Source organism: Primulina huaijiensis, chromosome 4, assembly GCF_012295235.1.
Source record: "Primulina huaijiensis isolate GDHJ02 chromosome 4, ASM1229523v2, whole genome shotgun sequence".
In the NCBI taxonomy this organism is placed as follows: Eukaryota; Viridiplantae; Streptophyta; class Magnoliopsida; order Lamiales; family Gesneriaceae; genus Primulina; species Primulina huaijiensis.
Genome location: NC_133309.1, coordinates 254,118 through 281,874, shown reverse-complemented (window position 1 = coordinate 281,874; position 27,757 = coordinate 254,118). Strand labels below are relative to the sequence as shown.

Below are 27,757 nucleotides of genomic sequence, written 5' to 3'. Positions count from 1 at the left end.
GTGAGAAAGAGTGGGTCGCGAAGAAGGGAGGGATAAGTCTGTAAAAAAAAAAATTTGTTTTGTGTTATAATAAAAAATTGGGTCAAGACTCAACCCAAAATATCAAGTCTCGACCCACTACTAATTAAAAAAATTAGATTTTAAGTAGATGATAAAAAAGTAAATTCCTCTACACTCCCTTTTATTGAATAAACACGTACAACTCTCCCTTTTTCCTCATTTCCCCTGTGTACACACACAAATATTACACACATTTGCAAATAAAATAAAAGAGAAAAAAAGAAGAAAGAAAACCCAACCCAATCCCTAGCCCTGTACGTCGACCTCTTCCCCTCCGAAGTCTCAAACCGACGCCGCCGTTTCTCACCGCCAAGGAAAACCGGCCGACCACCGTGCGATCTAGCCATCTACTTCACGACCTTGGTTAAGCTCTGAATCGAAGTTTCCAACCGAGTTTTCAACTGCTTGAAGCTGCCGTTCGGGGCTGTTTCTTGCTCGATTTCTTGATCGATTTAGGTGAGTTTTTGTTCTATTTTCTCCTAGTTATCGTGGTTGGTTGTTGAGTTTAGTGAAGAACCTAAGTATTTTCCCAATTTCAGTTGCGTTTTCAGCCACGATTTGAGTTTTCCGGCGGCTTCCGCCACTCCGCTGCCTCGAGCCGTCGCCGGACTGACCAAATTCGTACTGTCTTGTCGCTATTGGTGGTTCTGAGAACTTCTTCAGGTATTTGTTTCCATTGCACCCAAACTTTTATTGTTTGGGTTTTTTCTTGTGTGGCATTTCACTTTATCTGTGGTTCTTGTTTGGTGGCAGCATTTTCGAGGCCGAATTGGCTGATGTTATTCCGGTGGTTAAGACCTCCATTGCAGGCACTAGAATAATCGGACGGCTATGTGCTGGTGAGCTTGTGTTCTGTACAATTCTCAGTGAACCATATCAATGAGATCAATAATGTAATTTGATTTTGGTGGTGGTGTTTCTTTATACTCGGATGATTTACTGTGCTCCAATTTTAATTCAAGATTACTTGATGGATCTCTTTAATGTTTCTCATGTTTTTGGGAAGGGGTAAGCTTTGCTTGTCTTTTTCGTGAGTTACTTTTTGTGTAATCTTCTATTTTCAACTTTTGAAGCCATAATCATTATACTTTACTATAACTCTGTGAGCGCTCATGAGTCCATTTTAATGTTCTTTAGTTGAAATACCAATTTCTTGTGCTCTTTACCAAATTCATACTTGGTTTAAAGTTCATATCAGAGGGGCCGGTAGAAATAAAAAGTTTATGTGCATGTTACCCAGAAATTTAGACACTCTCCACACCTAAACTAAAATTCTGGTGCCATACCTAGCTAGGAAGATTATCATGTCTAAAAAGTGTTGTATAAAACTTCCATTTTGTCATGTCCTTGAAAGATCTGTGTGCTGGTTAGCAAGGATCATTTTCCTCTTTGAATTGCTATGATTACGCACTTTATGTCATGGTTTTTATTTTCTTGTGGAAAATTTGTTGTGAATTTATTTAGTTCACACAACTTTGATGTAAATTACATGTTGTCCATAACTTATAATTGATCATACGAGTTAATGTCTTTTATCACCGTTTCTATGTAGACCCTTTGTTGTGAATTTATTATGCTATAATTATGACATGATATAGTAGTATAATTAGTTTATATAAATGAATAGAGATAGAGAGATTATGAATTTGATACTCGTGCTAGAGTGATTAAAGTTACGTTAAATTTGTTTTGTGTTTAAAATTAATCCAATAATTGGGTCTTTGAAATATCTTACTTGGCTCAAAAAATTCATTTGAGAGTTTGACTTGTTTTCATCTATGTGGCAGCTTGTTGGCAACCTTCCTTTGCCATTATTTTCAGTTCTCAAAATACAACCTTAGTAAAATTCACGAACAATAAATCCTACATTAGACTATAAATGTAATCCTTATGCTAGGGACTGGTTCTTGGGATATGTGTGCCATCATTCTTATATGTGTTTTGTGATAACTTTTAACCGCATGACTATAAGGAATTGTAAAAAATCCCAGTTGTATTTGTGCTACAGATTTCAGCTCTGACAGCAGCATCCACTCGCTGGCTCTTAAAGGTTCTTTTCATTTCTTTCTGTATTCAAGCATGTGCTATTGCTGCAGTTGCAATCATTAGTGAACGCTAGATGTCAATTGATGCACAGTGGTAATTGAAGGTTTTTTCATTATAGTGTTGGAGTTGAACTTTTTTCCTGGGGAGTGATGACCCAGTTGAAAATTGATTCTAATTCCATGCACTATGTGGATTTCTTTCCCGGGGGTGATGTCCTGGTTGAGAGAAACTGCAAATGAAATAAGCTAACAATACACTGCATGTTTGGTGTCGGAGGTGGTGAGCTTTTTTCCCGGGAAGTAGTGACCCGGTTGAGAGTTGTTCCTCACTCCATGCACTAACCTATATATTAATGTCAAGCTTGTTGTGTGATTGTCCTCTGCTATCTTGTCTGTTAATTAATGGACAATGGAGATGTTAATTAAATTGTTTCTGTTTTGTTATGATCTATTACTTGCGTTTGTGTTAAGCTTTCACTACAAGAAATTTGTTCATACACATCAGTTGAAAGATATGGTTTTTAATCAAATGAGCTAAGTTGGTAATACACATTTGTTGCATGGTCATTCTGGTGTTTTTTTGTTGTTGAGCTCAACTAAATATTCGAAAAAAATATGACCATGATTTTTGTTTTGCAAAGCAAGATAGGTTGGGAATGATACACATGCACTTGGCAGATTCGATCGACGAAGAAAGAAAGGTTGGAAAATATAAACGTCTAGTTATACTCATGCACTTGGCAGATTCGCTCTGAGAGTAGTATCCACTCGCTGGCTCTTATAGGTTCTTTTCATTTCTTTCTGTATTCAAGCATGTGCTATTGCTGCAGTTGCAATCATTAGTAACGCTAGATGTCAATTGAAAATCAGGATTTATTGTCACTTGGAACTGCATTTTCTTCTTTTTCATTTATTACAATAGAGAATACCAGCTAACATTTTCCTCTTGTAGCTACACGTTCATCAGTGACAGTGCAATCATCCTGCAGTGGACACATCTTTGCATGAGGAAAAGGGGTTAGGGAATGTCGTTCTGGTTTTTTAATGTTATTTTGGTACTAGGGTAATTGATGTATATTGACTTGATGTGATGCACAGTGGTAATTGAAGGTTTTTTCATTATAGTGTTGGAGTTGTTGAACTTTTTTCCTGGGGAGTGATGACCCAGTTGAAAATTGATCCTAATTCCATGCACTATGTGGATTTCATTCCCAGGGGTGATGTCCTGGTTGAGAGAAAATTCAAATGAAATAAGCTTACAATACACTGCATGTTTGGTGTCGGAGGTAGTGAGCTTTTTTCCCGGGAAGTGGTGACCCGGTTGAGAATTGTTCCTCACTCCATGCACTAACCTTTATATTAATGTCAAGCTTGTTGTGTGGTTGTGTCCTCTTTTATCTTGTCTGTTAATTAATGGACAATGGAGATGTTAATTAAATTGTTTCTGTTTTGTTATGATTTCTTACTTGCGTTTGTGTTAAGCTTTCACTACAAGAAATTTGTTCATACACATCCGTTGAAAGATAGCGTTTTTAATCAAATGAGCGAAGTTGGTCATACGCATTTGTTGCATGGTCATTCTGGTGTTTTTTTGTTGTTGTTGAGCTCAGCTAAATATTCGAAAAAAATATAACCATGTTTTTTGTTTTGCAAAGCAGGATAGGTTGGGAATGATACAGATGCACTTGGCAGATTGATCTACGTAGAAAGAAAGATTGGAAAATATAAACGTCTAGTTATACACGTGCACTTGACAGATTCAATCTGACAGGAGTATCCACTCGCTGGCACTTATAAGTTCTTTTCATTTCTTTCTGTATTCAAGCATGTGCTATTGCTGCAGTTGCAATCATTAGTAACGCTAGATGTCAATTGAAAATCAGGATTTATTGTCACCTGAACTGCATTTTCTTCTTTTTCATTTATTACAATAGAGAATACCAGCTAACATTTTCCTCTTGTCGCTACACTTTCATCAGTGACAGTTCAATCATCCTGCAGTAGACACATCTTTGCATGAGGAAAAGGGTTTAGGGAATGTCTTTCTGGTTTTTTAATGTTATTTTGGTACTAGGGTAATTGATGTATATTGACATGATGTGATGCACAGTGGTAATTGAAGGTTTTTTCATTATAGTGTTGGAGTTGGTGAAATTTTTTCCTGGGGAATGATGACCCAGTTGAAAATTGATCCTAATTCCATGCACTATGTGGATTTCATTCCCAGGGGTGATGTCCCGGTTGAGAGAAAATGCAAATGAAATAAGCTTACAATACACTGCTTGTTTGGTGTCGGAGGTGGTGAGCTTTTTTCCCGGGAACCGGTTAAGAATTGTTCCTCACTCCATGCACTAACCTTTATATTAATGTCAAGCTTGTTGTGTGATTGTGTCCTCTGTTATCTTGTCTGTTAATTAATAGACAATAGAGATGTTAATTAAATTGTTTATGTTTTGTTATGATTTCTTACTTGCGTTTGTGTTAAGCTTTCACTACAAGAAATTTGTTCATACACAAAAGTTGAAAGATAGCGTTTTTAATCAAATGAGCGAAGTTGGTCATACACATTTGTTGCATGGTCATTCTGGTGTTTTTTTGTTGTTGAGCTCAGCTAAATATTCGAAAAAAAATATAACCATGTTTTTTGTTTTGCAAAGCAGGATAGGTTGGGAATGATACACATGCACTTTGCAGATTCGATCGATGAAGAAAGAAAAGTTGGAAAATATAAACGTCTAGTTATACACATGCACTTGACAGATTCGCTCTGACAGGAGTATCCACTCGCTGGCTCTTATAGGTTCTTTTCATTTCTTTCTGTATTCTAGCATGTGCTATTGCTGCAGTCGCAATCATTAGTAACGCTAGATGTCAATTTAAAATCAGGATTTATTGTCACTTGAACTGCATTTTCTTCTTTTTCAATTATTACAATAGAGAATACCAGCTAACATTTTCCTATTGTAGCTACACGTTCATCAGTGACAGTGCAATCATCCTGCAGTGGACACATCTTTGCATGAGGAAAAGGGTTTAGGGAATGTCTTTCTGGTTTCTTAATGTTATTTTGGTACTAGGGTAATTGATGTATATTGACATGATGTGATGCACAGTGGTAATTGAAGGTTTTTTCATTATTGTGTTGGAGTTGGTGAACTTTTTTCCTGGGGAGTGATGACCCAGTTGAAAATTGATCCTAATTCCATGCACTATGTGGATTTCTTTCCCAGGGGTGATGTCCTGGTTGAGAGAAACTACAAATGAAATAAGCTAACAATACACTGCATGTTTGGTGTCGGAGGTTGTGAGCTTTTTTCCCGGGAACCGGTTTAGAATTGTTCCTCACTCCATGCATTAACCTTTATATTAATGTCAAGCTTGTTGTGTGATTGTGTCCTCTGTTATCTTGTCTGTTAATTAATGGACAATGGAGATGTTAATTAAATTGTTTCTGTTTTGTTATGATTTCTTACTTGCGTTTGTGTTGAGCTTTCACTACAAGAAATTTGTTCATACACATCAGTTGAAAGATAGCGTTTTTAATCAAATGAGAGAAGTTGGTCATACACATTTGTTGCGTGGTCATTCTGGTGTTTTTTTGTTGTTGAGCTAAGCTAAATATTCGAAAAAAAATATAACCATGTTTTTTGTTTTGCATAGCAGGATAGTTTGGGAATGATACACATGCACTTGGCATATTCGATCGACGAAGAAAGAAAGGTTGGAAAATATAAACGACTAGTGGTACACATGCATTTGACAGATTCGCTCTGACTGCAGTATCCACTCGTTGGCTGTTATAGGTTCTTTTCATTTCTTTCTGTATTCAAGCATGTGCTATTGTTGCAGTCGCAATCATTAGTAACGCTAGATGTCAATTGAAAATCAGGATCTATTGTCACTTGAACTGCATTTTCTTCTTTTTCATTTATTACAATAGAGAATACCAGCTAATATTTTCCTCTTGTAGCTACACATTCATCAGTGACAGTGCAATCATCCTGCAGTGGACACATCTTTGCATGACGAAAAGGGTTTAGGGAATGTCTTTCTGGTTTTTTAATGTTATTTTGGTACTAGGGTAATTGATCTATATTGACATGATGTGATGCACAGTGGTAATTGAAGGTTTTTTCATTATAGTGTTGGAGTTGGTGAACTTTTTTCCTGGGGAGTGATGACCCGGTTGAAAATTGATCCTAATTCCATGCACTATGTGGATTTCTTTCCCAGGGGTGATGTCCTGGTTGAGAGAAACTGCAAATGAAATAAGCTAACAATACACTGCATGTTTGGTGTCGGAGGTAGTGAGCTTTTTTCCCGGGAAGTGGTGACCCGGTTGAGAATTGTTCCTCACTCCATGCACTAACCTTTATATTAATGTCAAGCTTGTTGTGTGATTGTGCCCTCTGTTATCTTGTCTGTTAATTAATGGACAATGGAGATGTTAACTAAATTGTTTCTGTTTTGCTATGATTTCTTACTTGCGTTTTTGTTAAGCTTTCACTACAAAAATTTGTTCATACACATCAGTTGAAAGATAGCGTTTTTAATCAAATGAGCGAAGTTGGTCATACACATTTGTTGCATGGTCATTCTGGTGTTTTTCTGTTGTTGAGCTCAGGTAAATATTCAAAAAAAATATAACCATGTTTTTTGTTTTGCAAAGCAGGATAGGTTGAGAATTATACACATGCACTTGGCAGATTCGATCGACGAAGAAAAAATGTAAGGCCATATTTTAAGTTTGACATATTGTCTTTTATGTCAAAAACAACAATGTAAGGCCAATAGAATAAGCTATTTCTTGCAAAATACATCCCATTGTCAGAAATGAAATAAACATCACCCTTTACTTTGATTGAATATTCAAGACGAATATTTCTTCCTCTGAAATGCACATATATCCCTATGCGTCTTCCATTTGTTATCTTTGAAAGAGAACATTTGGCATTCAAATGTCCAAATCCATGCACATTTATCAATAATTAACATCAACAAATAATCTCTTTCGTGAAAGATATCATCGGAATCAAATATTATTCCAAACATTTTTGTTCCACAGTAAGCGTTTCAACATGCAAAAGATATTTCAATCCCAAGTTCTGATATGGGGTTTACCAAATTCAATGAATCTTGGCCTTCTCTTTTGCAACAAAGTAATCCATTATAAGAAGAAAAATTCTTACTTTGCGCTCTCCAAGAGTTATTGAAATGTAATCCAGTATCATTGGAAACAAACTGGAATTCTCATCTAAAGAATGGATTTTCAAGTAATCTGTAAACGTTAAAACCTCTCGAAAGTTCACCTGTATGAAGAAACTGGCCGGAATACCTTCGACGCTCCGTCTTCCAAGATTGTTCTTTAATGAAATTAACTGTATGAAATATCTCAGCAAATGATTTTGATACGAACTCAAATTTGATTAGACACAATGATGACATCCGTGTGAAAATTTCAATCATAATCTCCTCGTTCAAATCCATTACAATTTGCTTTGATGTAAGTTTGTGATATTCTCTTTCGAGTTTTTTTGTTTCTTTTGGGAGACTAGCTATTTAATTTGTCGTAGAGTCTCATATATAATACATAGGTATAGATACATTATTCAGTTATACATTATTTATCATATTAATAGCAATACAATACAAGATACATATGCGTCTTTATTTGATTTTCAAATCTTTTATGGCGATCTTTTATTTTCCTTTGAAATTCATTAACTTTGTGTATATGTTGTTCTTTTAAGTTGTTGAAATTTGGAGTATAACAGCAAGATCAACATTTGATATTGTTTTCTAAAAACAAAATTAACAGCGATAATCAATAACTTTAATTTCCAACATAACTTGAAAAGATAATCGTTGTATAAAGGTGGAAGGATTTTATTTTTTAAATATAAAATTGTACTTTATCCATACCTGAAATGATATTTTTAAATCGGAATTATATATATATATATCAGCACAAGTCTTTTTGTTTTTTTATAAATGATTCAAATTTAGTTTATTTTAATTATAACTGGATATGTTCAATTTTACGTGGAAATACTTATAACTATCCAAAATCCTAATTATTTATGTAAATATAAAAATTTAATCAACTTATATAAAAATAGAAATATTTAAATATATATACTATATATATATATAAATACTATAAATATATGCAACACGTACTTCCTGAATTAGTTATTGTTATTATTATTATTATTATTATTATTATTTTCCAAATTGCCCTCATAAAACTATAGAAGTACAATTGAATCAAACATGGTTGTTGATAATTCTTCAACATTAATCAATTGACATGTTTGATTAGGACATACTGGTTCAAAATGATGCGAAAAATTATAGAAAATACACATGATCATCCAAACTTGGAAAACTTATAATAAGATCACCATCAGCTAAAATCCAAACTGAATCACCCATGTTTCTTGAACATATTCAGGGTGATATAAAATTATAAAGAGAAAAAACTTTTACTTTAAGAATATATTTTAATAAAATATTTTGAGTGATTTTCATTAAAATATTTTGAGTGATTTTGAAAACAAACTAGATAGTTACTTATATTTCTCTTGAAGTGAGTTTTGTACAAAAGTTGTAAAAACCAAAGTAATATAGTGAATTTCTTCTTAAGTAGAAGAATGAGAGACGAAAAAAAAGATTGTCTTCGAACTTCCATACACCTTTGTGCCATTTTACTTACTTTCTTAATCTTTCCTTTATATCCTATCTTGATGATATACTTCATTTGAGTTCTTACTGTTAACAAAAAATACTGGACCCTTTTCGCACACTACTAGCGGTCCAATCGTTTTTGTACGTTGAGAAAAATTAGGTATTGTATAGCTAACACTATCAAGACCGGTCGCAATAAAACTTTGTATTTTAGAGAAAAAAATTAGGTATTGTATAGCTAACACTTTATATTTAAGATTTGATTTATAGTTTAATTATAAACAATAAAATAAATTAAAATCTATGTATTTCAAACACATCTCCTCAAGTGCACATTATGGTTAAATCTAAAGTTGTTGACATGTAAGCTCAACCAAAGAATATTTAAACCCAACGTGTATTGTTAAGAAAATATGCTTTTGATTTTTGAAACCCATCTTTGTGAGTTTTGATAAATAAGTATTTAATATTTATTTGTTATTAATATTTTATAACGTCTTTTTATGAAAAAAAAATTATTTTCACCAAAAAAGAAAGATTCCTGAAACCAATCGTATGTCTGAAAAAAATCTATAATTGTGTTAAAAAAATACAGTCCATCCCATGTCAAAAGCTAGCATGTCACGGATGGGTTCATTGATTGTTACAACGTAATTGGGAAGGGCAATTTCTTAGAGCAATGTACTCAATTATTGAATTCTAAATCCTGCAATATTACATATCTTGACGTATTATATATACTTTTGTGTTGGGTAGAAACTATTTAAGATCTTGCAATATTATAAGTATTCTAGGATATTTATTTATTCAACATTCTGAAAATATATTCATATGAGAAATTAAACGTACGTTTTTATTCTTTATAAGTTGTTTGGATAATATGTACCTTCTTGAAAATGGAAATGGGTGTCCCACCATTATCAATGTAAGGCCCGAAATTTTATCATTTTAATCCGAGATTATTTAATTTATGAATTTTGGAATGTTGAGTCATATTACATGGTTTTACAATTTCATAGGATTGAAATGGAATTAAAAAGAGTTGTGAGGACCAAATTGCAAATAAAGAAGATTTCAGGGGCTAAAGTGCAATTATGGGACTTGAATATGACACTTGTCCTTGCATGCAAATATATAATGTATATTCTTCATTTCCTACGAGACCAACAGCAAGAATCGAGGAAAGGGTTTCAGAAATTCCCTCAAAATTTTCTTAAGCTTTAGAAATTTGATTATTCTAGATTCGGTACTCAGATTTATAATCTGAACCCAGTACTGAGATCCTTGTGTCGACAGCTACAACTGGATGTAAGTTTTATTGAGTTCTGTTATCATTTGAAATTATGATATTGGAGGAATTATTATTTAATCATTGTTACGTGTTCTGAGAATACTACACATTGTAGAATCGAAGTCAGATCAAAGAACAAGTTGATTTTGGAATTGTTATGATTTTCAGATTATATTGATTGAAATTGGACAGATTTGGATTATGGATTGATTACAAATTGTAATGGATATGGGTTATGATTGGTAATTGATATTTGTTGATATTGTATTGACGGGAATATCTGGATTGTGCCGTTATGCCGTTGATTTTGAATTAAATGCAGATTAATCAGATTCAGTATTGAATTGGGAATGGAATGTTGATATTATTATTCTCGATATGTCATTTCAGATTGATAGAGACAGTCTTGTCTTCAGAACTTATATTGCTTCAGACCGAGAATACGAACGAAAGGTATAAATCAATGTTAAACCGGGAAGAATGACTCAAGTGAGTTAGAACTCTAGTTTCCCTGAACCACATACTTATTTGCTATTGTTTTCAGTTATTTGAATTTATTGCATTGATATGCTTGTTCTATTGATTTATAGAACGCATGATTTAGACGATTGGTCTTGTGACAGAGGTTCCAGATTATGATAGAGTAGTCACTGGCCCATTGCACATTGTCACAGAGGAGTAATTGGCGGATGTGCCAAAGTCTTTGACGGATAGGTCAGGACACTGGATGTTTGGTTTATATCGATGTTTGCTCAGGAGTGGAGTTACTTCTATTGCTGAGATTCGATATAGTATGCCAGCGTCTGGAAAACCGGGATCCCTAGACTAGGAATGAGTCTAGTCTGAGATGTGGAGTCACGAGTTTATTTACAGGTTTATATTGATTCATGTGTTCAGATTTGATACATGTTCTTGATATCTATTTCATGCGTTTCTATCGATTATATGATTGCATGTTTTGTTGATTTATACTGGGATGTATTTCTCACCGAAATTATCCGACTGTTGTCGTGTTTGTATGTGTGCATGGCAACAGGTGGGATAGGATCAGGGTCGAGGAGATGAGGAGAGATCATGATTAGAGTGGAGACTACGGACTTTGATGTAAATAGGGTTTGAACACTTGATAATTAGTTGTTGAACCTTAGTTTTAAATGGTTGTATGTTGTACAAGACTGGTATTGTTATACTGATATGTATATTAGATGAATTCCATTACGTTCCGCACTGTATAAAAAAAAAATTTAGACCCAGATTAATTAATTTGATCCAATTATCCCAATGACAATTAAGAAGATGATTAGCGTCCGGGTCCCCACAACAGGTGGTATCAGAGCAGTAGGTTCCTGAGATTGAACTAGATCAGAGCAGTAGGTCTAGAATTGCAGGTTCCTGGAGACGGAGATAGAAGCTAGTGAGCGGGGTAGATTGAGTTTTCTTTCCTGCTTTTGATTGCTAGCATGATTACTGCTTTTATTATTACATATTTACCTGATTATCTGATTTGATTGGTAAATTGTATTAATTGAGAATGAATCAGAACCGATTCTTGATCAGCAGTAAGATGATCGGAGGGGGCACTGAATTGAAACAGGTGTGTTGTATTGGGTTACTAATCCTTTTGCTAATCAGATATGCCTCCCCGAAGAGTACCAGAACAGGGCAGTACTTCAGCGAATCTGATGGATGTGACAGCAACACCGATGGAAACGCTACTGAAGAGATTTCAGTCGTTCAAACCGCCAATCCTGAAAGGAACAGAGACTTCTGTTGACTGTGAGTGTTGGTTAGATGACATTGAGATGCTGTTTGATTCGTTGGATTACACTGATGAGAGGAGAGTTAAACTGATTGGGCACCAGTTGCATGATGTTGCAAAGAACTAGTGGATCACGACAAAGAGAGCGTTGGAGCATCGAGGTACGAATATCACTTGGAATGTTTTTAAGACTGAGTTCTATCAGAAATTTTTCCCAGTGTCGTACAGGAAAGACAAGGGGGCAAAGTTTGTAAATCTGAGACAGAGTCAGCTGAACATTGAAGAGTATGTGGCCAAGTTCTCTACTTTGCTGCGTTTTGCTCCACATGTTGCTGAGAATGACGAAGCTGTTGCTGATCAGTTCATTCATGGCCTGAATCCTGAGATTTTTACATTGGTGAACACAGAGCGACCGAACAACTTTGCTAATGCCCTGAACAGAGCAAAGGGAGCTGAAGCTGGTCTTATTAGACAGAAAGGAGCTTCGTATGTTCCTTCATCACCGAGACCACAGCAACCTCCTCCCAGATTTGAGAGTGGTAGCAGCAGTGGTGGAAAGAAAGATTTTCTGAAAGCCTGAGGAAAACCGTTTAAGAAGTCGGGCAGCAGTTTTTCTAGCTCCAGTGGTTCCAGACAGAGCCAGAGTTATACCGGAGTTTACTGCAGAACTTGCGGAGGGAGACATCCCACTGAGCAATGCCAATGAGTGATTGGTAGTTTCCGTATCTGCAGACAGCATGGACACTTTGCCAGAGTTTGTCCACAGAGAGGTTCCCAAGGATCCCAGGGAGCAGAATCAGTTGGATCAGTGGCTCAGACTGATAGACGATCATCAGCTGTACATTCTTTCCAGCCACCACCATCCACCCAGTCACACCAGAGGCCAGGAGGAAGCCAAACAGTTAGCCAGCCTCCTAGACAGCATGCCAGAGTATTTGCTTTGACAGAGGAGCAGGCTCAGGAAGCACCAGACGATGTTGTTGCAGGTAACTGTTTTATTTCTGGTTATCCTGCATATGTATTGATTGATACAGGTGCTTCTCATACATTTATATATGAGAGATTTGCATTGAGTCATGCATTACCTGTTGAGTCCTTATCTGTTGTAGTGTCTGTTTATTCTCCGTTGGGGAAATGTTTGATATCCGTGAATTCGGTTAAACATTGTATACTGCAGTATGAAGGGCATGAGATTGAGTTAGATTGTATTGTGCTTGGGTTGTCTGATTTTGACTGTATTATCGGTATTGATATGTTGACCAAGTACAGAGTTACCGTTGATTGTTTCCACAAGATTGTGAGATTCAGACCTGACATGGCTGACGAGTGGAAATTTTACAGTAAGGGTTCTAGATCTAGAATTCTTTTGATATCTGTTATGTCTATGACTCGATTGTTACAGAAAGGAGCAGAGGGGTTCCTTGTCTATTCATTAGATCTACTGAGATCGAGCCCGTCATTGGCAGATCTGCCAGTGGTACATGAGTTGCCGATGTATTCCCCGACGAGATTCCAGGGTTACCTCCAGCTCGAGAGGTAGATTTTAGCATCGATCTCATTCCAGGTACTGTTCCTATATCCCGAGCTCCGTACAGAATGGCACCTATTGAACTGAAAGAACTGAAAACACAACTAGAAGATCTTCTAGCCAAGGGATATATCAGACCGAGTGGATCTCCTTGGGGTGCACCAGTGCTATTTGTGCGAAAAAAAGACGGTTCGATGCGATTGTCATTGATTACCGACAACTAAACAAAGCAACGGTGAAGAACAAATATCCTCTGCCTCGTATTGATGATTTATTTGATAAGTTGCAGGGTTTTTCTGTTTATTCCAAGATCGATCTGAGATCTGGATACCATCAGTTGAGAGTCAGAGATTCTGATATCTCGAAGACAGCGTTCAGAACCAGGTATGGACATTATGAGTTTATTTTCATGCCATTTGGTTTGACGAATGCTCCAGCTGTTTTTATGTGTCTGATGAACCGTGTGTTTCAGAAGTATCTCGATGATTTCGTGATTATTTTTATCGATGATATTTTGATTTATTCGAAGAATATGATTGATCATGCTGAGCATCTGAGAATTGTGTTGAGAACATTGAGAACTGAGAAATTGTATGCAAAACTGTCGAAATGTGAATTCTGGTTGAGACAGGTTGTATTTCTGGGGCACATCATATCCGGAGATGGTATTTCTGTTGATCCTAGCAAGGTTGAGGCTGTGATCAGTTGGCCGAGACTGACATCAGTACCAGAGATTCGTAGTTTTATGGGTTTGGCTGGGTATTATCGACGATTCATTGAAGATTTCTCCAGTATTGCTAAACCGATTACGCAATTGACTCAGAAGAACGCTCCATTTGTATGGTCTGAAGACTGTGAGTCCAGTTTTCTTGAGTTGAAGAAAAGACTGACCAGTGCTCCGATCTTGACTATTCCATCAGGTACTGGTGATTTTGTCGTTTATAGTGATGCTTCTCACAGAGCATTGGGATGTGTTCTGATGCAGCGGGGACATGTCATTGCCTATGCTTCGAGATAGTTGAAGCCACATGAAACTCGCTATCCAATTCATGATCTTGAATTGGTAGCTATTGTATTTGCACTGAAGATATGGCGACACTACCTCTACGGTGAGAAGTTTGAGATTTATTCTGATCACAAGAGCTTGGAATATCTGTTTTCACAGTCAGAATTGAATATGAGACAAAGAAGATGGCTTGATTTGCTTAAAGATTTTGATTGTGAAATCAAATACTATCCGGGAAAATCGAATGCAGCAGCTGATGCACTGAGTCGAAAGGTATGTTCCTTATCCTTATCGACGATAGGTATTTCAAATTTGATAGAAGATTGTTGTTTGTCTGGATTAGCATTTGAAACAGATTGTCAACCCTTGAGATTATATGTTATTCAAGCTGAACCAGAGCTGATTTTGAGAATTAAAGCGGCTCAGAAAGTGGATCAGAATGTGCAGAACTCGATTGAGATGGTCAGAACAGGACATCGATCAGAATATCAGGTACGTGATGATGTACTGTATGTGAATAATCGTATTGTTGTGCCAGATGTTTCAGATTTGAGACAGCGGATATTGGCAGAAGCGCACAGCAGTCGATTTAGCATTCATACTGGTGGCAGAAAGATGTACAATGATTTGAAGACACAGTTTTGGTGGAAACATATGAAATTTGATGTCACAGAGTTTGTGTCAAAGTGTCTGAATTGCCAACAAGTGAAAGCTGAAAGAAAGAAACCAGGAGGTCTACTGCACAGTTTGTCGATTCCTGAATGGAAATAGGATCACATTTCCATGGATTTTCTGACGCAGTTACCGAGATCCTCCAGAGGTTGTGATGCGATTTGGATCGTGATTGACAGACTGACCAAATCAGCATGCTTTATTCCATATCAGATGACATACAGATATGACCAGATGGCTAAGATCTATGTCAGAGAAGTGGTCAGATTGCACGGAGTGCCGAAGTCGATTGTATCAGACCGTGATCCTCGGTTCACTTCGCACTTTTGGCAGAGTTTGCAGCAGGCTCTAGGTACGAAATTACATCTGAGTACCGCATATCATCCACAGTCTGACGGACAGTCAGAGAGGACTATCCAGACACTGGAGGATATGTTGAGAGCCGTAGTGCTTGATTTTAGCACTAGTTGGCAAGATGCATTGCCACTTGTGAATTCTCATACAACAATAGCTATCAGACGAGTATTGAGATGGCACCATTTAAAGCGTTGTACGGTAAGAAGTGCAGATCTCCTCTATATTGGGATGATATCTCTGAAGTTCCTGAGATTGGACCTGATATGATCAGAGAGATGACAGAAAAAGTGAAGCTGATTCAGAAGAGAATGAAGACAGCTCAAGATAGACAGGCCAAATATGCCAATGTTTGACGCAGACCGTTGGTATTTGAGGCAGGAGACCGAGTATTCCTGAAGATCTCACCTTTCAGAGGAGTTGTCAGATTTGGCAAGAAATGGAAGTTGTATCCACGTTATATTGGGCCGTATGAGATTCTCGAGAAGATAGGAGATCGTGCATATCGACTCGCATTACCGCCTTCTCTATCTGTAATACATGATGTTTTTCATGTATCTATGCTGCGGAAGTATCTCCCCGATGATTCTCATATTATTCAGCCAGACGAGGCCGAGCTTGATGAAAGTCTGAGTTATATTGAGAAACCGATTCAGATTATTGATCGTAAAGAAAAACAACTCAGAACGAAGATTATCCCACTTGTGAAAGTCCAGTGGACTCGTCATGGCATTGAAGAAGCTACCTGGGAGACTGAATCAGACATGAGACAGGAATTCCCAGAGTTATTTCACTGATGTGAGTCTTTTATTTTAGCTTCTGTTATATCTTATGTGATTTGATTGCCTGCGATTTCGAGGACGAAATCATATCTCAGAGGAGGAGAATTGTAAGGCCCGAGATTTTATCATTTTAATCCGAGATTATTTAATTTATGAATTTTGGAATGTTGAGTCATATTCCATGGTTTTACAATTCCATAGGATTGAAATGGAATTAAAAAGAGTTGTGAGGACCAAATTGCAAATAGGGAAGATTTCAATTTAATTTATTTTAATTATAACTGGATATGTTCAATTTTACGTGGAAATACTTATAACTATCCAAAATCGTAATTATTTATGTAAATATAAAAATTTAATCAACTTATTTAAAAATAGAAATATTTAAATATATTTACTAGATAAATATATATATATATATATATATATGTATATATATATATATATAAATTATAAATACTATAAATATATGCAACACGTACTTCCTGAATTAGTTGTTATTATTATTATTATTATTATTATTATTATTATTATTATTATCATCATCATCCATACTATTCCGACCATTCTTTTGCGCACCTACATGGACCCATACACGGACCCGGGCACGGGGTCCGTGTACTTCATGTTTTTGAGAAAATTTATTGTTTGCATTGGGGTTTCATGTCATGGTTTAGTACATTGATTGAATGAGGTCAAGTCCCGAGTGTTTTAGAATGTCCTAAGCTATTTACTTGATTCGGGGTGAGTACGAATACCTACGTCTAAGTTGTGCAAATTAAGTGTTTGAATTCATGTTAGTATGTGGCAGCAGCGGCCCCAAGCGAGATCCAACGAATCCCTCAACGCCAAGTAAATATGTTCGACGTGCAAAGAAAATATTTTTAAGTTTTTGAGGTATGCTAAATGTCTTGTGACCAAATTTATGAATGGGTTTGGAAGTCGATGGACGTGGCTGAGGACCTCTCCACCCCGTTAAATTATAAACGGGTTTAGATCAGGATTGGAAAGTGTTAAAGCATGAACGAGGACCAATCCACCCGTTAAATTATGAACGGGGATCTCATGTATGTGGCAGTGGATCTTCCCTGTCAGCTCAGTACTGTGGTTTAGTCTGATCAGGCGTATTTATGTATGAGTCACTTGCTTTGAAACATGTCTCTACGCAAAATTATGTTACGTATGCTCACGCATGTATGATGCAAGTATGTTTATGAAAAGTTTCTACGATGATAGCACGTCTATGTATGTATGTACGTTCAAGCTTCACTTCGTGTTCAAATTTAAGTATGTACGCGCTATTTTAAAGTTGCATGTTGTTTTATACGTATTACTTGTTACTTCCAGTTTATAAGTGTTGAGTCTTTAGACTCACTAGACTTGATCGATGCAAGTGAGAATGATTTCGAGGAGGCTAGGGGTGGGGACCAAGGAGCTGGCTTGGGCTGAGTAGGAGGCTAGACCCGAGAACCACCCAGTTTTAAGTTTTTATGGATGTTTAAAATACTTTTATTTATGTTTTGGTTATGAGATTTTAAACAAACATTTTTGTCAAACTTTAATCTTAGATCTTTTGTTGCAACCACTTTTGGGACGTACGATTTGTTTTATCAAATTTTGATGGTTCACGATTTATTTATGAAAATTTTTATTTTTCCGCAAATTTCAAGTAGTAAAAAATACGGTACGTTACAATACATCCCTTCGAATTTCCGGTTTCAACCCACGAAGGAAATGTTCTCCTTTGTCTTTATCATTTTCAGCAATAAATGGAACAAACAAGCATCCTTCTTCAAATTTCAATATATATTCAGCAACAGACAAGGAATCTTAGCTCAATGCAAGAAATTCCTTAACTTTCTTCGCTTTAACTTCTCTTGAAAAGTACTTGGCATTAAATAATTCTTTGAACTCATCCCATTTTAACTCGCGAACATTGACAGTCACTTTCGTAGCTTCCCACCAGATGCGAGCAGCTTTCTCTAGCATAAACACAGTACAGCTCACTCTATCTCGATCAGTGAACTTCAGATAATCGAATATAGCCTCCAATGATTTAACCCATTCAAGAGCTACGAGTGGATCGGCACCACCAACAAATTCGGGAGGGTTCATTCGCCCGAATACTGTATATGAACTACCTTCGGTTCTTTCCACTCTACTCTGTCCTCTTCCTTGACCATGAACCTGGGTTGAGGTATGCAGGCTCAACAACTATTGAATTTGTTCACCATGAACTTTCGTCTGTTCTTGTATTAATTTACTGAATTCATCTACAACGTTGGTAGTCCTATCACTTATCAGTGGTAGGGGTCCTATCATCTCCTTCAGTAACCTTTCGTTTAGGAGGCATTTTCTACACATAAGCTCACTTTAACATAGATAGGAAGAAAATACATCAATAACAATGGAATAGGATCAACGCTCAATGTTAAAATCAATAGATGCAGGATCGAAAACATACCGGATTGCCCTAGGTAGAAGAAGTCATATACGGTCCAAGAACCTTCGCTCTGATACCAATTGAAACAACCCTACTCCCATGGCATTTAAATTAAGTAAATAGCATACGCGGAAGCCTTAGCATTTCAAAGGGAAAGTACCATATACCATTACATCATAAGCATTTTTAACACTAATGTACATGATCATTCACAAAATATTATCCATAACATAATCCAAAAGCAAAAATGAATCTTTCTCATCCTTCAATTGACAAAATACAGGATAATTTAAAACTTCACATGTTCACTCTACCCCAAATAAAAGGGACATGATAAAAAGTCTTTCCCATGGCATTCTATATGACTTCTTCCGCCTCGAACAATCCGTTTCAATTCTTTTTATCACCTGCATCACATGAAATAACTGGAATGAGAATAAACTCAGTAAGTAGAAAGCTATACATAGCTATTACATATATATGACTTTGGCTTAAAACGTAGCTATAGCAATGACAATGAAAGTAGAACGATACTATCTTCAATGAACATTACATAATCAAGGCAATATGGATAGTATCTCATGGCATGAGTGAAAGGAAAGGAATGATAGTCTGTGACCTGTGACCTGTGACCTGTGGATAGTATCTCTTTGATATATAAATATATCAAAACTCTGAGAGATACTCATAATCATGTGATTGGCCAATGACATGCATGAATTACTATCATTCCTTGGCTTTAATCATAAGAACTCTTATTGAGGCATTTATACAAACACTTGGTAGGCACAATAGTGTATTAGCTCCTTGATCAATGAATTCAAAGAAAATCCTTGAACAATGAACATATAACAATATATAGATCAAATATATACCAATGAAAGGAGCTAATTATCAATAAACATGGCTTATATACATATATTCATCATGTGAGCTCAAGGAGAAGTTTCTACTTACAACACACAATCAATATGATGGCTATGATGATCTTGAATGAATCCTACAACAATAATCACAATCATAATCATAAATCATCTCCAATAATCCAATGAATCATGAACCCAACTTAACCCTCAATACTCCAAACCCTTATAAACTCCAAGAATAGTAAGTTCTTACCTTGAAGTTTGAAGATATAGGTACGAGCAACTAAGAAATATACTATAATCCTTAAATTTGGAGCGAAGAATTGAAGGGAAGAAAACTTGAGGGAGGAAGGGTTTGATCGATCAAGGAGAAGAGAAAGGAAATTGGAAATAAGAATAAGCCCTATCCAATGCAATATATAAACTTTTTAGGGCCTAAAAGCGTGTTTTTATTTTTTATACAGACTGTTGGGAGCATATCCGAGACTTTCCGGGCGCATATGCGCACCCAGTTCTGCCCCCAACACGCGCAATGGCGCGAGATCTGGCGCATATGCGCGCCACATTCTGCCGAAAAACTCATTTTTAAATTCCGAATTAGCAAAAGTGGTCAACATGAAAGTTGTAGCCCTATTTGTTTTCTTGCATCTCCAATTGACCTTATATCAATTGAAGGTCTGAGTAAAACGTTATGCTCATTCTCCCAACATGTGTCAGTGCAAGAACAACGACACACACGACACACTTCGGGCCACTTTTGGCTCGCCTTCCCTAATGATTTGAACAAAACTCAAAACATGAAAGTTATAACCTTATATCTTATCTTTCTAAAGGAAGTGGCCTCACATCAATTGGATCATTATACAAGACATTATACTAAAAACCACAACTACTGCCACATTTTTCATACCGTTCTGCACTTCCATTTCCTATTTGACTCAAGATCAACTTTTTATTCTACCCATTCATTTCCATAATCATCACCAACTATGTACATAATACTGCTAACCACAATAAACATACACCAACAATAACCCTATTTAATCATTCCTTTAATCATCATGAACCATTAAACATATCTCCAAAAACCATTCTATTACTATTTCAATAAACATCATCATAAACAATAACCATTACCAATAACCATTGCACATAATCTCAACTATTAAACCATATAACATGTTCATAACAATGATAAACTATAAATATTAACATGATAAAAGGTTGGGCTATTACAAACTCCCTCCACGATCTGTATTCCCGAATGATAGAGAGGGGGAGTGATCTTTATGCGCTATTTATGGGAAGAGGGAGTGAACAATCACAATAATCTTAGTGCATATTTTCAAATTTGATGAAATAGCAAATTTGCACCTCTCACGATGAATGCTATTTCATGAATATTCTTTGTTTGACCCCCCGTGCCTGTGCTCGTGCCCGTGTCTTACAAAAAAATTTGTTGTGGTTTATTTTATTGGCCATTGGATGATTCATGCATAATATATATGTGCCAAGAATTCCTAATCATCAATTGAATGGACGAATTTTTGGAGAAGAAATTTTATGTAACATTTTTTAGATAAACGATATCAGATAAATTAAGCTCAATGTTATGAAACAGTTGGGTGTAATTTTTATAAATATTTTTGGCGCTTTTTCATAATTCTAGAATGGAAAATTGATATTGGTCGTCATTTAAACTTGTACAAAATTGGTATTGTTTTGTGTCATAGGGAGTTTAAAATAATAGAGTATTNTATAGCGACACTCAAATTTTTAGTGTTATGATAATTTATTTTTGAAACCTTATGATGATATAATTGTATTTCAAATATATATATATACACACACACACACACACTTAAGATTTAACATTTTGTACTTGAATAACTATTTCGTCCATATTAAAAAAAAAAAAAAACACTTAGTTTGATGGAGTACTTGGTAAAATATCCAATTTAATTTGTTTTATTTTCCCCACAATAATATTCATGCCCACGCGTAATTCAAAAGGAAAGGGGAATGTGTGGTGACGGCAGATGGAAGCCTAATCAATAGTTGGCCCAAAAAGACTGAGGTGTATATACTATATTATCAAAATTGTATATATATTCAGTTAAGAGTTTTAATTTAATTTATTGATGATTAATTTGTAGTACATTATAAACTCCGTTTATCAGGTTATTATGAAATAATAGAGATTGACTTCTGTGAATATTATATTAATGGAGGATATATATTTTAATATAAAGTGAACGACATACACCATTTTTATAGGAAAGTTTTAAAATGTTATGACGATCGATAATAAAATTTTAAACCCGAATATCATTTTACAAAACATTAAACACCATTAAATCTTTTAAGTAGACAACACAACTCATTAAAATCTAGAAAATAATGACAAAATAAAATTAACACGGTCCAGCTCTATTTAGTAAACCAGCAAACGACCAAACAAGGTCACAAGAGCACACTAGAGTTGAATTTTGAAGTTTTCTTGGTTCATCGTCGAGATGTACCAAGACAGTCTGGTAATCACCTTGCCACTTCAGCTTATGTAACAGCCCCGCAAACCTTTCATCTATGCTTATGAGCATGCACATCACTTTTGTTGGCGGCTGTGATGAAGACTTCTCTAACTCTCGTTGATCGAACTTTAAAGCGATAATTTGATGCATAAAATCCATCNAGAGAGAGAGAGAGAGAGAGAGAGAGAGAGAGAGAGCAAGTCTTCGACTGATGCTGTAAAAAAATCACATGTTTATTATGCTTCCAACGAGTTTCAAATGCTGGAGTTCACTTAACATTTGTCAAAACTTGAATCAATTCCACATATCCACAAAGCCTTGGATTATGGACAGCAGAGGTACAAAATCACAACCACAAAACTTTTACTCAAACAAAAACTTCAACTATACCCACTGTTAATCTACCCAATAGGTCTTCTGCATCAAAATCACAACTACAGGAACATTATTTTCCAATCAAGAAATGACCTTAGACAATGTTTCATGTGTTCCAACCTTTCATTTAAACCCTTCCTTCTTATTAATATGAGCCCATCAAAGCAGGATATCAGCTGACTTAAATATCATGTGAGTACAGTAAATGAACCAAGTCAAAAACCGAGAAATATAATCATTACACAAACAAATGATGAAGACGCAGAGGAATATAAATTTTTTTTTTTTATTTCAGAACTTGAAAATAAATTGGTCGTAGATTTGAAACTTGCGTGTTGTTTATCCAACATTTAGCGCAAATATGTGACTACTTACGCATGTACAGTAAATGCAACAAGTGAAAAACCAAGACCTGGACTTAAATATAAGTAATTGAAAATAAAGTTTGGATTTAATTGCAAATTCCGTGTGCTCATCGGGAAATAATCATTACACAAACAAAGGATGAAGACGCAGAGGAATATAATTTTTATGACCTAAATGATTTTTTTTAAAAAAAAAAAGAAGACACGTATATAAACACACATACTTACATTCACTCAACCAAATCATCCGGATGCCAGCTTTGCCGATTTCATATTGGATATCGGGGGATATGTTAGCTTTTATCCCGTATGCAGAAATCAAAACATGACCAACCTTTTGAAATTTACAAAAGACATAACGTATTTCGCGTATGACCAATGATATCTGTCGTCTCGATGGTGGACATGTGACCATGTCCCAAAATACATTAACATTTGGCATATTAAACAACAAGATAGATTTACGATCGTAAATAGGGTCTGATGTCAATTGTTCGCACAAGAACTGCCGAATTAGGGGTCACCTCTGATGAAATTCTCGAGCTACTCAAACCTATATGTATCGTACTTTATTCCCTGGTAACTGTCTGTGGGTACAAGTCCGTTCTCAAGTTCCTCCCCCATCAGGTTTCTGATTTAGAACTTGCTGTAGCTCTTTTGGAGAAGTGCCATGCATGATTCAGGTGCTGCAACAGCATTGAGGCAAGAAAGCACGAGAGATGGAGACAAAGTGCATCACATTGCTGTGGCTTTCCTTTTGATATATCCTCTGTTGATACTAGTATAGCCAACGACTGTTATGCTGGCAGAGATGAGATGCCTCCATCAATGTTAAATACGTAGATATATATAGAGACCTACGTACCTATACGTAAATAAATTGGGGCAGCTTTATTTTATTGGAAATGTGTTTTGAGATTCTCGATTTTGACTCAAAGGATTCTAACCATACTGTACATTTCTACAAAAGGTGGGTTAAAGAGTATCAGTTTGAATTTTAAAGAGTATCAGTTTGATTTTCTGAATTTTGGTAACCTACTCAGAAACCTTAAGGTTTTCGGATATGTATATGATTTTATTATTTATTTCATTAAAAAAAAACCAGATATATGATTTTATTATTTATTTCATTAAAAAACCAGATAAGTTGATAATATAAGTAATTAGTTCGTAAATCATAATACATGAATTTTTTTATTTCTAAAAGCAACTATCAATTGTCTTATCAATATAAGAAGAAATGACAATATTAAGAAGAATAAGCAAGAAACATATTGTCAACAAAAATTCCTTTCGAAATTCTAAGACAATTTAAAGCAAATTACATTGTATAAATTCGATTATCTAAATCATATATATGTTACCATGAAATCAAAATAAAGGAGACGATAAATAATTATCTTTATTTTATATAGGCAAAAATTCGTGTGAGAAGGTCTCACAGGTCGTATTTTGTGAGTCAGATATCTTATTTGGATCATCAATGTAAAAATATTACTTTTTATGCTAAAAGTATTACTTTTTATTGTGAATATCAATAGGGTTGACTTGTCCAACATATAAAGATTCGTGAGATCGTCGACCTACTCTTTTATATAGCTAGATTTTAGTTATAAAATAATGAAACAATTCAACATTATTTTTTTTAAGTTTTTATTTTAATACTTTGTGTCTTTAGTTTGAATATGACAATGAAAACAACAGCTGAATTGGACTACAGAACGTGATAATAACAAGCAGAGGGACATTTATTATAAACCGTGGCCATTAGCGACGGTGAAACTGTCGCCTTTAGCGGCTATTTTGACAAACCGTCGCCAGTAGCGACGATATGTGACAAACGATCGGCGACGGTTAGAGTATAACGGCGACGGAAAATAGTAACTGTCGGCAAATATTGCGACGGGTTTTTATTATACCGTCGCACATGACGACGGGTATAAAATCTGACGCACAAAATAGCGACGGTTTTTAATAATCTGTCGCTAATATAGCGACGGTTGTTGTAAAACTGTCGCTATAATAGCGACCGTTTTTTATAAACTGTCGCTTACTTTTGTCGACGACGGTTTTATAAAAAACCGTCGCTACAATAGCGACGGTGTATAAGACACCGTCGCTATATGAGCGACAAACGGTCGCTAACTTAGCGACAGAATATAAAAACCGTCGCTAATATTTGTGTGCGACGGTTTATATACATCTGTCGCTAATAAAGCGACGGTTTAACAAAAACTGTCGCTATAGTAGCAACGGTTTTTAAAAAACCGTCGCTTTTCCAAACGTTTTTTTGTAGTGAATATTTATTTATTTAACAACAAAAATGAGTAGAAAATAAGTTTTCTACTCGATTCGTTTTTAAAATATATTTCCTTTTTCTTAATTTACCCCTATTTTGAAATGGGATATTTATTTATCTCTTATTATTATAATTAAATATTTATATTTTATTATAATGAGGGAATTTAACTAAAGCTATAAAGCATCTCCAACTAAGATTGCAGGTCGTATTTTGTGAGATGGATATTTTATTTGGGCCATCCATGAAAAAGTATTATTTTTTATGCTAAGAGTATTACTTTTTATTGTGAATATCAGTAGGGTTGACCGTCTCACATATAAAAATTCTTGAGACCTTCTCACAAGAGACCTTTTTTTTTTATATAGCTATATTTTTTAGTTATAAAATTATGAAACAATTTAACATTATCTTTTTTTAAGTTTTTATTTTAATTCTTATTGTTCGGGTTCTACAATTTTTTTGCTTTATTTTTTTCCAAATTATTTGAGATAGTCATATAAAAATACATTTTAATAAGAAAAATATATTATAATCTACTTTTCTGGGCAGCTTTTAATTTTATTGGATAAATGATTTAAAATAACTACAATTTTGAAACAATCATACTAAGATAATTATTCTAATTTTTAAAATAAGAGTGTAATTTTTTGTTGCATATGAATAATGTTTAAAAATATTATATTTTTATTTTTGTGAAACTCTAGATTTATTGTTCTGTATCACGAAGATCGCGTCTTCCCTGGAAAAGTGTGTTGCGTCTTTAGTTTGAATATGACAATGATAACAACAGCTGAATGGACTACAGAACGTGAGAATAACAAGTAGAGGGACATTTATTAGCTGAAATTGACATTTATTAATTAGCTTTGAATTCCAAACATTTATTTATTTAACGACAAAAATAAGTTTTCTACTCGATTCGTTTTCAAAATATATTTCATTTTTCTTAATTTACCCCTATTTTAAAATGGGATATTTATTTATCTCTTATTATTATAATTAAATATTTATATTTTATTATAATGAGAGAATTTAACTAAAACTATAAAGCATCTCCAACTAAAAAAGATTGCAACTGTAATGAATTTTTTTTAGGAAGTATCCTATATTAAAATTAAATTTTACAAAATATTTTGATAAGTTACAGGACTCAAAGAGAAAACATTTAAAGTTAGATGACCAATTTGCCTTTTTTCCCCTATAACATTTATTCATTGTGAATATATTTTCGTAGTTCTTTTTTCAAAATAAAAATAAAAATAAGATATATAATAATTTTAATCTTTATGTCTATATAAATTGAAACATTACAAGAATTATGAAGTTAATTACTACTAGAATAACTAAAAATCTTAAATTTAATCTCGAATTTTAATGTATGTTTCGAATATTATCTTATGCTTTAAACAAATTTCCTAAATTTTTATCAACCCTTGGGATAAAATACAAAAAAAAAACATAAGAATTTCACTAACATGTTTCAAAATGTCTCATGGCTCAAGACCGATGTTTCCTAAATTTTTATATATCAACCTAAATTCTGAGAGGAACATGTTGCAAAATGTGTTACAACATGGGTCAATTCAGAAATTTTGTTTAATAATCATATAATGATTATTACATTATAATGGTAATAGAGAGAAAGTAAAGGCGAAAAGAGTTGTAGGATAGAGACTAGAAATTTAGAGGGGGTGAATAAATTTTTTTTTGAATTATTTCGATTATGTTAACAATGCTGAAACTTTCTTTTTGTCAGTAGAGTTCTCAGAAAGACAGTTATTGTGAACTGTGTGAAAGTAGGCTTACTGAAACCGATTAAACAAATGGCTATTTAGTGGGATAAGTAAGAAAGGTAAACTGAATGATAAATAAACACACGGATGTTTCTGGATATTCGGAGAATTTAATAGTCCTATGTCACTCCCTATTCCTCAAGGAAAATTTGTACTAAAAGACTTTGGTAATTACAAATAATTTGAAATTATCCATTGTAGTAAGACTTAATACTGTTTAACTGAAACTCTTAGTTGAAACTGAAACTTAAAATTTTGAGCTGTAGAGTTCTTTGCTCACAACTATACGAACAAAACAGATGAATACTACGCACGAATATGATCATTAATATGATCAGATAAATAACGAATCAATGTGTGCTTGCTCTTTAATTTGACTTCTTGTAGTACTTTTACGGAGAGAGTTGGTTTGCTTGTAAGTCAGAAGATTGGTTGGTGCTGGCTGGTTCAACTGATCTTATATATAGTCTCAATCTTCAACGGTAACTTGTATAAAAGATATCCGTTCATCAATGCAGATGTACTTGTTGCCAAGTCATCGTACTTGTTTCCAAGTCATCGTCCTTTCTGATATAAGTCGAATTCTGTATAGACTATAACTCTATTCCTTAATCGCTGATAGGTAAGAACAAAAAACTGTATGACTTTTAGCTCTGATCCTTAATCACTAATCGAACTTTCCTACAGATATATTGAAACACTTATCGGACTCAATCTTCTCTCGAAGAAAGGTCGTGGAGCGATTTGGTGATTCTGATCGATTGGAAGTCAAACAATGGTCAATGAACTATTTATTAGGTAATCAAAGCCCATGGGCTTTGGAAGAAGAAGGCCCGACACTTCCACTCTTCTCTCGAAGAGTGGAAGTGGAGCGATTTTGTGATTCTGATCGATTGGA

General features: G+C 34.8%; 1 long non-coding RNA gene across 2 annotated transcripts; it reads left to right on the top strand.

The window, feature by feature from the left end:
• The first annotated feature begins 242 nt into the window (after nucleotides 1-242).
• On the top strand, nucleotides 243-7,009 carry LOC140975057 (uncharacterized). Of its 2 annotated transcripts, none has more exons than XR_012174900.1 (3): nucleotides 243-516; nucleotides 3,058-5,908; nucleotides 6,778-7,009. It is a non-coding gene; the product is annotated as an uncharacterized lncRNA (long non-coding RNA). The 2 variants fall into 2 exon arrangements; XR_012174901.1 differs by having other exon boundaries at nucleotides 245-516; nucleotides 3,058-4,429; nucleotides 4,766-7,009.
• The last annotated feature ends 20,748 nt before the right edge of the window (nucleotides 7,010-27,757 follow it).